Below are 16,303 nucleotides of genomic sequence, written 5' to 3' on the forward strand. Positions count from 1 at the left end.
TGTGGTATCAGCAGGTGGAACACACTCTCCCCAGCTACAACACCATACTGTGGTATCAGCAGGTGAAGCTGCTCTAATATCCCAGCTGGCATTGAAGAATCGGCAAAAGTATATTACGCCGTATCCGTCTACCGGATTTAAGCCGACATGGCCGGCATCTTTCCAGAATCCCCCCAGAAGCGACCAAATGCAAATTTAAATGATTGTATTCAAATTTACCCAATTTAGTAATTAAAATATTACTTTTATAATTTTATACATATCCACAATAAAACATTTTGTGTCGGAGGAAACAACATACACCTGGTGAACGTGTGTGCGCCCGGCCCGCTACAAGAGTCGCTACAGCGTGATGGTACAAGGACATCCCTGCCATCCAAACCCTCCCCTAACTCGGACAACGCTGAGCCAATTGTGCGTCTCCTCATGGGTCTCCTGGTCGTGGCCGTCAAGGGTCTCAAATCAGCATCTGTAGCAACACAGTTTGCACTACGATGCAGTGTCTTAGACCGCTGTACCACTCAGGAGACTCCATCCACAAAGTTCTTAATGCTTATCAATTGCATTACACAAAGTATCAAAATACTAAAATACTACACAGGACATATCCTGTTAGGGCTAGGGGGCAGTATTTACACGGCCGGATAAAAATTGTACCCGATTTAATCTGGTTACTACTCCTGCCCAGTTACTAGAATATGCATATAATTATTGGCTTTGGATAGAAAACACCCTAAAGTTTCTAAAACTGTTTGAACAATAATATGCATATTCTAGCTTCTGAGTTGGTGTAATAGGCAGTTAAAAATGGCCACATATTTTTTCAAAAATTCTCAATACTGCCCCCTATACCCAAACAGGTTAACGAGAGTCTTGTCTTTAAAATGCTGTAAAATAGTCATATGTTTGAGAAATTGAAGTAATAGCATTTCTAAGGTATTTGAATAACGCGCCACAGGATTCCACTGGCTGTTACGTAGGTGGGACGATTTCGTCCCGCCGGCCCTAGAGAGGTTAAAGAAATTTATTTTTAAATGTTAAATGTATTTTTTGATTACAGAAACAATGAGAAAATATGGATAAATAAATAATGAAATGTTAATTATATAAAGCAGACCGTGTAATCATCTGCCAGAGAGTAGCCACATTGGCCCGTGCCCCAAGTAATACATTTGGGCCAGATAACTCACACCGGAATCCGCCAGAGACCCAAGTAATACATTTGGGCCAGATAACCTCTCTTGGGTAGTGGGCAGTATTTTGACATCCGGATGAAAAGCGTTTTTTATATCGCAATTTCTGACTTTCGTGTCGCACCTGCCTGGTTGAAATATGTTTTTCATGTGTTTGTATGCAGGGAGCCTCCTCAGATATCCTCAGATTGCTGTCCTGAGCTGTCCTCAGATAATCGCATGGTTTGCTTTCGCCGTACAGCCTTTTTGAAATCTGACACCACGGCTGGATTAACAAGAAGTTAAGTTATATTTGGATGTATTACACTTGTGTTTTTATGAAAGTTTAATATTTATAATACTGTAGTTAGAATTTCGCACTCTGCAAATTCAACGGATGCTGGCCAGGAGGGACGCTACCATCCCACCTGCCCATAAGAAGATAACTCACACCGGAGTCGGCACGAGCTCAATCCCCACATCCTAGCCATAAGTAATACTGCCGAAGGCGGCCCAGACTTGGGCCACATGACATCGGCCGAGTCTTACTCTCAGCTGGAATCGGCCCAGATCCACTGTGTTAGCTGGGATATCTACCATGATGGGGTATACATAAGCATGAACGTCAACAAGCAGTACAACATTACAGATAATAAACTTGATATCTCTAATATTGTATAGCTTTGGAATCGAGACATTACATACTTTCGAGGAAAATAGGAAAGTTTCTCATCTCATATTCTGACTTTGAGAAGGGTTTGCGTGATGTTTAGTTTAGCAACCGCGTGACGCAGCATAACAACATGAACGCGATTGGTCGATAGTCTGCTGGGTGGGGCGTTTGGTACACCAATGGGATTCCTACCTCCTTTCTCTAATATCTTTGGCAACGCTGTTTCAGCTGTTATGCTTGTTTTAGATGATGATTTAAAATGCATAGTTCATAAAAATCATTGTGCTGCCATATTTCTAGACCTTTCCAAGGCATTCAACACCATTGAACATTCCCTACTCATTCAAAAATGATTTGAAATGGGCCTGGACAATAAGTCTTGCAAATGGTTTAACCTGTTAGGGTATAGGGGGCAGTATTGAGAATTTTTAAAAAAATATGTGCCCATTTTTAACTGCCTATTACACCAACTCAGAAGATAGAATATGCATATTATTGTTCAGGTTTGGATAGAAAACACCCTAAAGTTTCAAAAACTGTTTGAATGGTGTCTGTGAGTATAACAGAACTCATTTGGAAGGCAAAACCCTGAGACAGATTCTGACAGGAAGTGGATACCTGATGTGTTGAATTGACTTTAAGCCTATACCATTGAAAAACAAAGGGAAGGAGGAATATTTTGGCACTTCCTATTGCTTCCACAAGATGTCCCCAGCCTTTACAAAGTGTTTGGAGTGTTCTACAGTGAGATCTGACTGAAGAAGAGCGTTGGAACGGCGATGGCCCATTAGACACCTGGCGTGCGATTTGATGGTGGGTACTCTCATTCCGAAACGTTTTAAAAGTGAACCCAATGGTCCGCCTTGAATTTTATTCATGTTCTGGTTAAAAAAGGCCCTAATGATTTATGCGATACAACGTTTGACATGTTTGAACGAACGAAAATATATTTTTTCCGTTCTTGAAGTGAAGTGAAGTCCGGCTGGCTTAGATCATGTGCTACAACACGGAGGTTTTTGGACATAAATGATGAGCTTTTTTGAACAAAACTACATTCGTTATGGACCTGGGATTCTTTGGAAGTGACATCTGATGAAGAGAATCAAAGGTAATGGATTATTTACATAGTATTTTCGATTTTAGATCTCTCCAACATGGCGGTTAGTCTGTATCGCAATGCGTATTTTTCTGGCGCAGTGCTCAGATTATTGCAAAGTGTGATTTCCCAGTAAGGTTAATTTTAAATCTGGCAAGTCCATTGCGTTCAAGAGATGTAAATCTATAATTCTTTGAATGACAATATAATATTTTACCAATGTTTTCTAATATTAATTAATTATTTTGTTGTCATGACTTGACTGCCGGTATTGGAGGGAAACGATTTCCTGAACATCAACGCCATAGTAAAACACTGTTTTTAGATATAAATATGAACTTGATAGAACTAAAAATGCATGCATTGTCTAACATAATGTCCTAGGAGTGTCATCTGATGGAGATTGTAAAAGGTTAGTGCAGAATTTTAGCTGATTTTATGGTTTTGGTGACGCCTGTCTTTGAATCGACAATACACTACACACAGCTATTGTCAATGTACTCTCCTAACATAACCTAACTTTATGCTTTCCCCGTAAAACCTTTTTGAAATCGGTAAACGTGGTTAGATTAAGAAGATGTTTATCTTTCAAAGGCTGTAAGTTAGTTGTATGTTTGAGAAATTTGAATTTTGACATTTATTTGGTTTCAAATTTGCCGCTCTTGAAATGCACCTGCTGTTGATAGGGTGCGCCACGGGTGGCACGCTAACGTCCCACATAGCCCCAAGAAGTTAAGAGCTTTCTGACAGACAAGACACAATGTGTGCGTTCTGATGGTGTTGAGTCTAGTTATTAGGTGTACCGCAGGGTTCAGTATTGGGACCAGTTCTCTTTACTATTCATATTAATAATATTGGTATTTGTATTAAATCCCTTCATATTAATCTGTATGCAGATGGTATGGTTATGTATGCCATACCACCGAACGTTAAAGCTACAGTGCCTTCAGAAAGTATTTATACCCCTTAACTTCTTCCACATTTTGTTGTGTGAGAACCTGAATTCAAAATGGACTACATAAATATATTTGTTCACCCATCTATACACATTACCCCTTAATGACAAAGTGAAAACATGTTTTATAAGTATTTAATTTACATAAGTATCCACACCTGTGAATCAATACTATGTAGAAGCACCTTTTGCAGCAGTTACAGCTGTGAATCTTTCTAGGTACGTCTCTAAGAGCTTTCCACACCTGGAATGTGCAATTTTTGCCCATTATTATTATTTTCAAAATTCTTCAAGCTCTGTCAAATTGGTTGTTAATCATTGCTATCAAAATAAAGAGAGTCACACACTCCATATATAAGCTCCCAATAATTTATTGGGGATTTACCAACGTTTCGGCATCACTTTGCATCGTCATGTTAATCAATGCTAGACAACCATTTTCAGGTCTTGCTATAGATTTTCATGCAGATTTATGTCAAAACTGTAGCTTTGCTTCTCAGGAACATTCTCTGTATTCTTGGTAAGCAAAGCGACTCCAGTGTAGATTTGGACTTGTGTTTTCAGTTATTGTACTGCTGAAAGGTATGTTTCAGCTCCCAGTGTTTGGTGAAAAGGAGACTGAACCACATTTTTCTCTAAGATTTTGCGACTGCTTAGCTCCACACTGTATTTTTATCCTAAGAAACTCACCAGTCCTTAAATATTACAAGCATTCGAATAACATGATGCAGCCACCACTATGCTTGAAAATATGGATAGTTGTACTCAGTAATGTGTTTTATTGGATTTGCCCCAAACATAACACAGTTGTCGCTATTGTGCTCTAATGTGACTAGAATGACGTTGTATGCACCATCCAACTTTCCGAGAAATAGACATGTATAATATCGGTAGAAAACTTACATTCTTGTTAATCTAACTGCAGTGTCCAATTAACAGTAGCAATTACAGTGAAAAAATACCATGCTATTGTTTGAGGAGAGTCCACAACAACAAAACACTTTTATCACGGCAACTGGTTTGATACATTCTCCTCTGAAGGTAAATTATGTACTTACATTCAGTAATCTTGCTCTGATTGGTCATCCTGAGGGTCCCAGAGATAAAATGTAGCATAGTTTTTTGTTTGATAAAAACCAGTATTAAGTTCTACAGTTTGACCCCACTGCTGTCTCTGGATCCACACCCACCCCGTCCGGCCATCTTGATGTGTGAATGTTAGTGTATAAGCTAATGATCCATCATGTATGACATTTCTGGGAGTGTGTAAACTTTAACTTGTTATTACCATATCATTTTTCTATGTTCTCTATAGTTATGTACTTGAAAATGTATCAATTGACCAAAATGGCACAGTTGGGCAAACCCCTGACAGACTTGATACAGAATATTGTGCAGAAATGTAATTCTTCAATGGATCAGTCTGAAACGTTACAAACCCACTACTGCCATCTGGTGGCAAACATCTATATTACACCTAGACTCCTATCTGAAGATATGGCCATTCTCTTGCATTTCAAAGATGAAACATTTTTTGGGAGGGGAAAACGCATGTTTTTTTTGTATTATCTTTTACCAGATATAATGTGTTATATTCTCCTACATTAATTTCACATTTCCACAAACTTAAAAGTGTTTCCTTTGAAATGGTACCAATAATATGCATATCCTTGCTTCAGGTCCTGAGCTACAGGCAGTTAGATTCAGGTATGTCATTTTAGGAGAACATTTAAAAAAAGGGTCCGATCCTTAATTTATTTCACAGAACAAAACGTATAAGATCTCCAAAGCCTGTTTTAACTTCAGACCTTTTATCCCAAAACCCCATTATTTCCCCCTTCATTTCTCCCATAGCAACGGTCAACGAACCAGAGGTAGAAAATGCTGACTCATTGCCGTGTTTTAGGACTAGAAGCTGGCGAGCTCTATAGGATAGAATATAATATGTAAAGAGCTGATGGTCTCATCATGGACTGTAGGGGGACCTCTAACTTTAATAATGTGAATGTCTCTACAGTCTGAACCACTAATTAGCATGATGTATTCAGATCATCAGTCCCTCCCACTTCACTGACATGTTGAATATGGTGGAACCTGCCGTGGTCTACTGATTGGCATCTATTCATCTATGTGACACTCCTCTTGTTTTATATACATTGATACCAGACTCTTTCCAGCACTCTCAAATATAACGTGATCAAACATGTTCACATTTCTCTTCACTGTTACTGTCTCACTGCTCTGTGCTGCAGGTACAGTTTCATAATGTTTCATTTATTTAACCAGGAAAGTTCGTAACAAAATTCCTATTTACAATGACGGTCTTCTCTAGTTATAGATATTGATGTTTCCAAGCATATGTTCACTTCACACGAGTCTTGATGTATTCAGGTCTAACTGTACCTAACTCTATTGATTTCATTCTCACTGTATCCTTACAGGTCTTGTTGAGGGGAGTGAAGTCACTCAGATACCCACCATACTCTGGGGACTGAAAGACAGTGTTGCTCAGATGAACTGCAGTCACACTAAGGGATCTACCTACAACCAGATGTACTGGTACAGACAGCTTCCAGGAGAGGGAATGAAGCAGGTAGCCTTCACTACTTCCAGTTCCAAACCTGAGTATTCAGGGGATTTCAGTGAAGACAAATTCTCAGCCAAGAAGACTGTAGTTGAGAGTGGATCTTTCACAGTGAAGAAGTTGGAGGCAGGAGACAGTGGCATGTACTTCTGTGCTGTGAGTCAACACAGTGATACAGACAACAAGTACAGCTGTACAAAAACCCCAGTATTTCAACAGGATGTAATATAATATGTAAAGACATGGTCTCATCACATACTGTAGGGGGACCTCTAACTCTAGTTCTTCTAATGTCTGATGGTTTCATTGTCATGATCATGTAATCAGTCATGTTCACAGTGAGGTCCTATGAGCAAGCTTTACAGTACAGGCTTCCTGACACTCCCTCTAACACTGTCACTATCCACCACCCTGAAGGAAACATGATACTACTACAGCCAATCTCCTTTCACCTCAGAGCTTCATCCAGGAGACACTCATATCACATCCTCATCATCATCGTCTTCCTCAGCATTTTCATCATCCTCATCATCATCGTCTTCCTCAGCATATTCATCATCCTCATCATCATCGTCTTCCTCAGCATATTCATCATCCTCATCATCATGTTCAGAGTTCTGATTCACCTGGCAGCTCTACCACTCTGGGTGACAGGCATTAAATCACTTACGATGAGAAGCCTAACGATTCTACGAATGTCATCAAACTGAATAAAATATCATTTCTCTCACTCCTTCTCTCTCACCTTCTCTCGCTTTTCGTTCTCTCTATCTCACCTTATCTCCTCTCTCTCCATCTCTCCTCTCTTTCTCAGTCACCTTCTCTCCCTCTCTCTCCCTCTCTCCTCTCTCCTCTCTCCATCTCTCCTCTCTCTCTCCTCTCTCCTCTCTCCTCTCTCCCTCTCTCCTCTCTCCTCTCTCTCCTCTCTCCCTCTCTCCTCTCTCTCCGTCTCTCCTCTCTCCTCTCTCCTCTCTCCCTCTCTCTTCTCTCCTCTCTCCCTCTCTCCTCTCTCCTCTCTCTCCTCTGTCTCCTCTCTCCTCTCTCTCCTCTCTCCTCTCTCTCCTCTCTCCTCTCTCTCTGTCCACAGGGCAGTTGTTTAGTAGCATGGTTCATCAGAGGCCTGTGGCACTAACAGAAGGACCTGGAGGAATCGTTCAACTCACCTGCAGCCATACTATCCCTAACTACTACATGATACTATGGTACAAACAGTCAGCAGGAGTCACTGCTATGAAACTCATTGGTTATGCAAATTACAAGTCAATAACCATGGAGAAATCGTTTGAAAAGCACTTCAATGTGAGTGGAGACGGTGGGAAAGAGGCTTATCTTCATCTACTGAGTCTGAGAGGACCTGAACACAGTGCAGTTTATTACTGTGCAGCCAGCCAACACAGTGATGTAGACTTCCTCCTGTTCTCTACTAAAACCCTGTCTGATGGTAATATTAGACCACGGCTCAGAACACCTGCATCTGACGTTTGACTTTTACTCAGTGCCAATGAATAAACACAAATGGATGATGGCATAAGCAAGGTGATATCTGTCCTAGTACAGTATACCAGTATTTACAGTTTAGAGTCATCACTCATTAACATACATTATGCAATGTTACAATGTCATATTCCATTACTCCCCCCTGGATAGATGTGATTCACATGACTACTCTCTCTGTCTCTCCTCTTTCTCTCTCTCCCTCTCTCTCACTCCCTCTCTCTCGCTCTCTCTCTCTACCTCTCTCCCTTCTCTCTCTCTACCTCTCTCCCCTCTCTCTCTCCTTTACTGTTCTGACCTGAAGTCAGTGCAGTGTATTACTGTTCTGTCCTGAAGTCAGTGCAGAGTATTACTGTTCTGTCCTGAAGTCAGTGCAGTGTATTACTGTTCTGACCTGAAGTCAGTGCAGTGTATTACTGTTCTGACCTGAAGTCAGTGCAGAGTATTACTGTTCTGTCCTGAAGTCAGTGCAGTGTAATACTGTTCTGTCCTGAAGTCAGTGCAGTGTATTACTGTTCTGTCCTGATGTCAGTGCAGTGTATTACTGTTCTGACCTGAAGTCAGTGCAGAGTATTACTGTTCTGAAGTATTTTTTCAATTTACAGCCTATTTCTAGTGTGATGACTTCACAATCTATAACACAGATCAAATCTAAAGACTAAAAAATACAAACCCTTTCAACAATGTAGATACCGGTTTGATCCACAATACACCTTTAAGTAGAACAGGAGACCTGTAGGTGAACAAGGGATCTGCTTGAATATCAACACAAGTTCTGACGTCAAAGTGATGTAATTTCCTTCCCCTCCGGCAGCTCAGTTCAGCTCCCCTTCTCTATTGACTTATTCTCCTCTCCCCCCTATGGGCTCTGATCTAAAGTAGTGCACTAGAAAGGGAATAGGGTGCCATTTGGGATGCTGACATACATTTGACACTCCCACTAGATGACATCACATCTCTGACTATCTGAAAACCCTTTCTCCTTGTCCATGTGACTCTTCTCTCCAGAACCATCAACATGATCAAGCTTCTCATACATGTAGCAACTCTACCACTATGGGTGACAGGTACTAAATCCCTCATGAAAGATAGATTTACTACTGAAATATATTGCTGTCAATATGCTGAGTAATTCTGTATATTTCATATTGACTGTTTTCATCCACAGGGCTGTTACAAACAAACAAAGTTCACCAGACTCCTACTGCAATACTAAAAGGACCTGAAGATAAAGTTCAACTCACCTGCAGCCACACTGTTTCAAATTACAACATGATACTGTGGTACCAACAGTCAGCCCAAAACACTGCTCTGAAACTCATTGGGTATGTGAGGAACACCAGTCCAACGGTGGAAGATTCCTTTAAAGGGCGTTTTAATGTCAGTGGAGATGCTGCAGCTAATAAAATGGCGTATCTACATTTTCCCAAACTGACAGAAGCTGAAGACAGTGCAGTGTATTTCTGTGCTGCTAGTAAAGCACAGTGTTTCACTATACCCTCTCTGCTCTACAAAAACCTTCTCTGAACCTCTCATATAATACTGACTACAGCTCTATACACCTGCACCTGTCTTCAACCACTTCAACAACACTTTGCTATGAACCATTTGATATCAAACAGATGGTAATGATACTGTTATAAGTGGCTAGTTTAAATGGTTTAGGTGCACTTCCTCAGTTCTCCATCAGGAGGGAGTTTTTCTCAACACACATTGGTCAAAAGTAAGGTGTCATTTGGGATTCAGATGCTTTTGGGATGGAAACGTGTGTTGGCCAGGGCCGGTGGTACCGGAGGTCCCTAGGGGGCCTGGGCCAGGGAATGTGGTATGGGAGGTCCCTAGGGGGCCTTGGGCCAGGGAATGTGGTATGGGAGGGCCCTTGGGGGCCTGGGCCTGGTGACCCTCTGTCTCCATATGTGTAGACCATGTATCTGATGCTGTCTGTACAAAAAGAGTATGGAGTGTCATTCTTTTTCTGTCCAGACATCATCAGATATAAGGGCTACATACTGTATTGAGTGACTGAGCATGGTTGAATGTGTGTATGTGTATATGTATACAGTGGGGAGAACAAGTATTTGATAAACTGCCGATTTTGCAAGTTTTCCTACTTACAAAGCATGTAGAGGTCTGTAATTTTTATCATAGGTACACTTCAACTGTGAGAGATGGAATCTAAAACAAAAATCCAGAAAATCACACTGTATGATTTTTAAGTAATTAATTTGCATTTTATTGCATGACATAAGTATTTGATCACCTACCAACCAGTAAGAATTCCTGCTTTCACAGACCTGTTAGTTTTCTTTAAGAAGCCCTCCTGTTCTCCACTCATTACCTGTATTAACTGCACCTGTTTGAACTCCTTACCTGTATAAAAGACATCTGTCCACACACTCAATCAAACAGACTCTAACCTCTCTTTCAATGGCCAAGACCAGAGAGCTGTGTAAGGACATCAGGGATAAAATTGTAGACCTGCACAAGGCTGGGATGGGCTACAGGACAATAGGCAAGCAGCTTGGTGAGAAGGTAACAACTGTTGGCGCAATTATTAGAAAATGGAAGAAGTTCAAGATGATGGTCAATCACCCTCGGTCTGGGGCTCCATGCAAGATCTCACCTCGTGGGGCATCAATGATCATGAGGAAGGTGAGGGATCAGCCCAGAACTACACGGCAGGACCTGGTCAATGACCTGAAGAGAGCTGGGACCACAGTCTCAAAGAAAACCATTAGTAACACACTACGCCGTCATGGAATAAAATCCTGCAGCGCACGCAAGGTCCCCCTGCTCAAGCCAGCGCATGTCCAGGCCCGTCTGAAGTTTGCCAATGACCATCTGGATGATCCAGAGGAGGAATGGGAGAAGGTCATGTGGTCTGATGAGACAAAAATAGAGCTTTTTGGTCTAAACTCCACTCGCCGTGTTTGGAGGAAGAAGAAGGAAGCGTACAACCCAAAGAACACCATCCCAACCGTGAAGCATGGAGATGGAAACATCATTCTTTGGGGATGGTTTTCTGCAAAGGGGACAGGACGACTGCACCGTATTGAGGGGAGGATGGATGGGGCCATGTATCGCGAGATCTTGGCCAACAACCTCCTTCCCTCAGTAAGAGCATTGAAGATGGGTTGTGGCTGGGTCTTTCAGCATGACAACGAAGACAACAATGGGTAAGACAACAACAGCTAATTAGCTAAGACAACAACAACAGGTAAAATGGTGATGAATGGGCATAGAGGGTCAGTTAACTACACACAGGGCCTGAGTTCGGGGCTGGGGCCGACAGATAAACAAAATAAACAAAATGGAGTACCGTGACTAATGAACAGTCCAGCAAGCATCAGCTGTGTAGCCAAGGGATCATAGGGTCCAGTGAACAGCAATAGATGAAACAGGGAAGCCTCTGGGTAGTCGTTACTAACTAGCAAGCGGGAGACACAGCGTTTAAAGTTAGCAGGCCGGGGCTAGTAGAAGCGCCTTCTCCGACGTCCGGCAAAGGTCGGTTAGGGGCACAGCGGATGGGGATACTTCGGCAGACCAGTCGTGGTGGAACGGCGGGAATTCTTTTCGACAAAGGGTCCAGGCCAGTTGGTGAAAGAGGTATTGTGGTTGTAGTAATTTTGTTTGCTAGCCGGGAGATGCGCCTGGCTCACGGCTAACTGGTGCTAGGTTCGGGACAAGGGCGATAGCCACTATAGCCACTCGGTAGCAGCTAGCTAGCAGCGATGATCCGCTGCAAAGGTCCAGAGCTTACGGCAGGAATCCGGTGAAGTAGTGGCTTCTAGTCGTGTTAGTGAAGAGTCCGGGAGGCATCAGCTGTGTAGCCGAGTGATCATAGGGTCCACTGAGAGGGCCGGGAGGTTGGCCAATCTTTATCACTTTATCACAGTACTACGTCATACCAGACGAATGTCTGACTGCTTGACTGCAAATAACTAAGATACACATTAAAACATGAAATGACCCATGGCATTAGTAAGACCTCACTCAGAGATCCACAAAAATAATATAACATTCAAAATGGGTGAATATTTCCTTTAACCATCAATCAACTAACTCCAGATAGCAGTGCATCAGATCTCCCTCTCTGCTCTACTAAACCCTGCTTCCTGTCCCACATAGACTCCTCCTGCAGGGTTCATCTCAGGTCTCTGATGGTTTAGATGTTCTCATAAGGAGGCAGCATCCCTCTATAAGATCACTGAGATGAGTTGATGAGAAGCCACCTCTAATTCATGTGGAGTGGTTTGTCTGTCTCATTCTTTCTGTCTCCTTAACAGTGAGTCAACATGATCAGAATTCTTATCTCCATCACCATGGGTTACACAGCCTGGGCTGCAGGTATTCAGATCATTGATTTCATCAACTACTAATATCCTCATTTGATAGTTTATGTTTCAGGTGAAAATGTAGATTTTTTTCTGTCTCTCTCTCTGTCTCTCTCTCTGTCTGTCTATATTTGTCTCTCTCTCTGTGTCTCTCTGTCTCTCTCTCTCTGTCTCTATCTCTCTCTCTCTGTGTCAATCTCTCTTTCTCTCTGTCTCTTTCTCCAGGTTCTTCTCTCAGTAACCAGGTTCACCAGAGTCCTGCAGCCCTTTACAAGAACCAGGGACAGTTGGCTAAGATGGAGTGTTTACATAGTATATCAGGGTATAATGTCATCCTCTGGTACAAGCAATCCAACTACAGAGAATTTGTGTTTTTAGGATACATGCTATTGAAAGCTGGATATCCTGAGGCTGGATTTGATATAGAAGGAGATGCTAATGCAGGTGGTACCAGCACCTTAACCATCAATCAACTAACTCCAAATAGCAGTGCTGTGTATTACTGTGCTGCTAGTTTACACAGTGCATCAGATCTCCCTCTCTGCTCTACAAAAACCTCCTCCCTGGTGTACTGTAGACTAATCACACCTGTATTAACATCACACTGTATCTGACTCTGATTCAATGCCAAAACACTCACCAGCTGGTCTAACAGAAAGGGGAGGTTCACTCTGATATACAGGAGACCATGATACAGTATGGTATGATATCATGTCTTTCCTGTAGGTGGAGTTACAACTCAACAAATCCATGTGGACTCACCAGACACAGTACCACAGTAAACTATGGTGTGTAGTAAGGAGTCTGAGAGTTGAAGATCCATGTCCTTTTGAATGTTCATCATGACTCAGTGTTGAACTAAGAATCTTTCGCTGTTGGATATTTTTCACCTTTGAACGTGAATCTCTTGATTGTTCTTGAACACAGATTAGATACCGTCTAAAATCATCTATAAATCCACATATTTCCTGAATGACTACAGTAGTTATAACAAACTTGTCTCTCTCTCCTCTTCTGTAACAGGTGAACTCCTCTGTTCCAGCGTTCTTCAGTCTCCATCTTCAGTATTTCAGAGTTCTGGAGAAACTGCTGTCCTGTCCTGTTCACACACTCTCCCCAGCTACAACACCATACTGTGGTATCAGCAGGTGGAACACACTCTCCCCAGCTACAACACCATACTGTGGTATCAGCAGGTGGAACACACTCTCCCCAGCTACAACACCATACTGTGGTATCAGCAGGTGGAACACACTCTCCCCAGCTACAACACCATACTGTGGTATCAGCAGGTGGAACACACTCTCCCCAGCTACAACACCATACTGTGGTAGCAGCAGGTGGAACACACTCTCCCCAGCTACAACACCATACTGTGGTATCAGCAGGTGGAACACACTCTCCCCTCCTACCTAACTAATACCTAGAGAGTTAAGCTGCTCTGATATCCCAGCAAGCAATGAGGAATCAGCTCAAATACATTGGCCGTATCTTTCTACCGGAATTCAGCCAAGTTTGCCCACATCTTACCAGAATTCCCACTCAGATGCGTCCTGATGCCAATTGAAATCAATGTATAGAGAATTTCCCGATTAAGTCATCCACATTATACCCATCCACAAAAAAAACAACGGTGCTTGAGGAAACACCATACACCTGGTGACCGTGTCAGGGTTCATGTGCCTGGCCCACCACAGGTGTCGCTGTAGCGCGATGGGACAAGGACATCCCTGCTGGTCAAACCCTCCCCTAACACAGACGACACAGGGCCAATTGTGCGTTGCCTCATTGGTCTCCCGGTCGCGGCTGTCAAGGGTCTCGAAGCAGCATCTGTAGCAACGCAGTTTGCACTACGATTCAGTGTCTTAGACCGCTGCTCCACTCAGGAGACTCCATCCACAAAGTTCTTAATGCTTATCAATTGCATTGCACAAAGTATCAAAATACTAAAATACCACACAGGACTCTTAAAGAATTTCATTTAAATATTAATTGTATTTCTTGATAACAGAAACAGTGAGAAAATATGGAGAAATGTTAATTATATAAAGCAGCCCGTGTAATCATCTGTCAGAGAGTAACCACATTGGCCCGAGCCCCAAGTAATACATTTGGGCCAGATAACTCACACCGGAATCGACCTGAGTTCAATCCCCGCATCCTCACCATAAGTAATACTACAGAAGGCGGCCCAGAATCGGGCCACATGACGTCGGCCGAGTCTGACTCTTGGCTGGAATCGGCCCAGATCCACTGGGATAGCTGGGATATCTACCATGATGGGGTATACATAAGCATGGATTTCATCAACAAGAAGTACAACATTACAGATAATAAACTTGATATCTCTAATATTGTGTAGCTTTGGAATCGTGACATTACAAACTTTCGAGGAAAATAGGAAAGTTTCTTGACTCATATCCTGACTTTGAGAAGGGATTGCGTGATGGTTAGTTTAGCAACCGCGTGACGCAGCATGACAACATGAACGCGATTGGCCGATAGTCTGCTGGGTGGGGCGTTTTGAACACCAATGGTGTTCCTACCTCCTTTCTCTAATATCTTATGCAACGCTCTTTCAGCTGTTCTGCTTGTTTTAGATTATGTTTTAAATTGCATAGATCATAAAAATCATTGTGCTGTCATATTTCTTGACATTTCTAAGGCATTCAACACCATTGAACATTCCCTACTCATTCACAAACTATCTGAAATGGGCCTGGACAATAAGTCTTGCAAATGGTTTAAGAGCTTTCTGACAGATAGGACACAATGTGTGCGTTCTGATGGTGTTGAGTCTAGTTTCCTCGATAGTAGGTGTACCACAGGGGTCAGTATTGGGACCAGTTCTCTTTACTATTCAAATTAATAATATTGGTCTTTGTATTAAATCCCTTCATAATAATCTGTATGCAGATGATATGGTCATGTATGCCATAGACAGCCGACAACATCCGGTGAAATTGGAGGGCACGCAATTCAAATAAATATTAATAATAATAAACATTCATGAACATACAAGTGTCTTATATCATTTAAAAGCTTAACTTCTTGTTAATCTAACTGCGTTGTCAGATTCCACAAAGGCTTTACGGTGAAAGCATACCATGCGATTGTCTGAGGATGGCGCCCCACATCAACATATTTTTTTAACAAGCACAGGCGTCACAAAATCACAAATAGCGATAAAATAAATCACTTACCTTTGAAGATATTCCTCTGTTTGCAATCCCAAGGGTCCCAGCTACAACATGAATGGTCGTTTTGTTCAATAAAATCCTTCTTTATATCCCAAAAATTCAGTTTAGTTGGTGCCATTGATTTCAGTAATCCACTCGTTCAACAGGCAGACAAAGGAATCCAAAAAGCAACCGCTAAACTTTGTCCAAACAAGTCAAACGATGTTTCTATTTAATCCTCAGGTACACTAAAATTTAAATAAACTATAATATTTCACACGGAAAGAAGTATGTTCAATAGGAAATGCAAATTCATAAGCGTTCGCCATCTGCCTCTCACGCTGAAAGACTGATTTGCTTCAGGTGGTAACTTAACAAAAACTCCAAATACTTTTTTGTTTTTCAAAAGAGAAGCCTGAAACCTTGAAAAATACTATTGACATATAGTGGAAGCCATTGGAATTGCAATCTGGGTGACGGACATGCATAGAAACAATAGGTTTACATAATAAGAGCCTGGGAGCTAAATTTTTTTATTTCTGGTCGGATTTTCTTCAAATTTTCGCCTGCCATATCAATTCTGTTATAGTCTCAAACATCATTTTAACAGTTTTAGAAACTTCAAAGTGTTTTCTATTCAAGGTTACCAATTATACGCATATCCTGGCTTCTGGGCCTGAGAAACAGGCAGATTACTTTGGGCACGTCAGTCAAGCAGGAAATCAGGAAACTAGACCCTAGCCCAGAGAGGTTTTAAGTTATTGCACAGAACAAAACATATAACATCTCCAAAGCCTGTGTTAACTTCAGACCTTA

The 16,303-nt window shown here is 41.9% G+C and overlaps 1 long non-coding RNA gene across 1 annotated transcript; it reads left to right on the plus strand.

Annotated features, from left to right (window-relative positions):
* The first annotated feature begins 8,866 nt into the window (after positions 1-8,866).
* Positions 8,867-9,192, plus strand: LOC115187309 (uncharacterized). Its single transcript, XR_003876019.1, has 2 exons — positions 8,867-9,041; positions 9,143-9,192. It is a non-coding gene; the product is annotated as an uncharacterized LOC115187309 (long non-coding RNA).
* Positions 9,193-16,303: the final 7,111 nt, after the last annotated feature.

The sequence above is a fragment of the Salmo trutta genome, unplaced genomic scaffold (genome assembly GCF_901001165.1).
Source record: "Salmo trutta unplaced genomic scaffold, fSalTru1.1, whole genome shotgun sequence".
NCBI classification, from domain to species: domain Eukaryota; kingdom Metazoa; phylum Chordata; class Actinopteri; order Salmoniformes; family Salmonidae; genus Salmo; species Salmo trutta.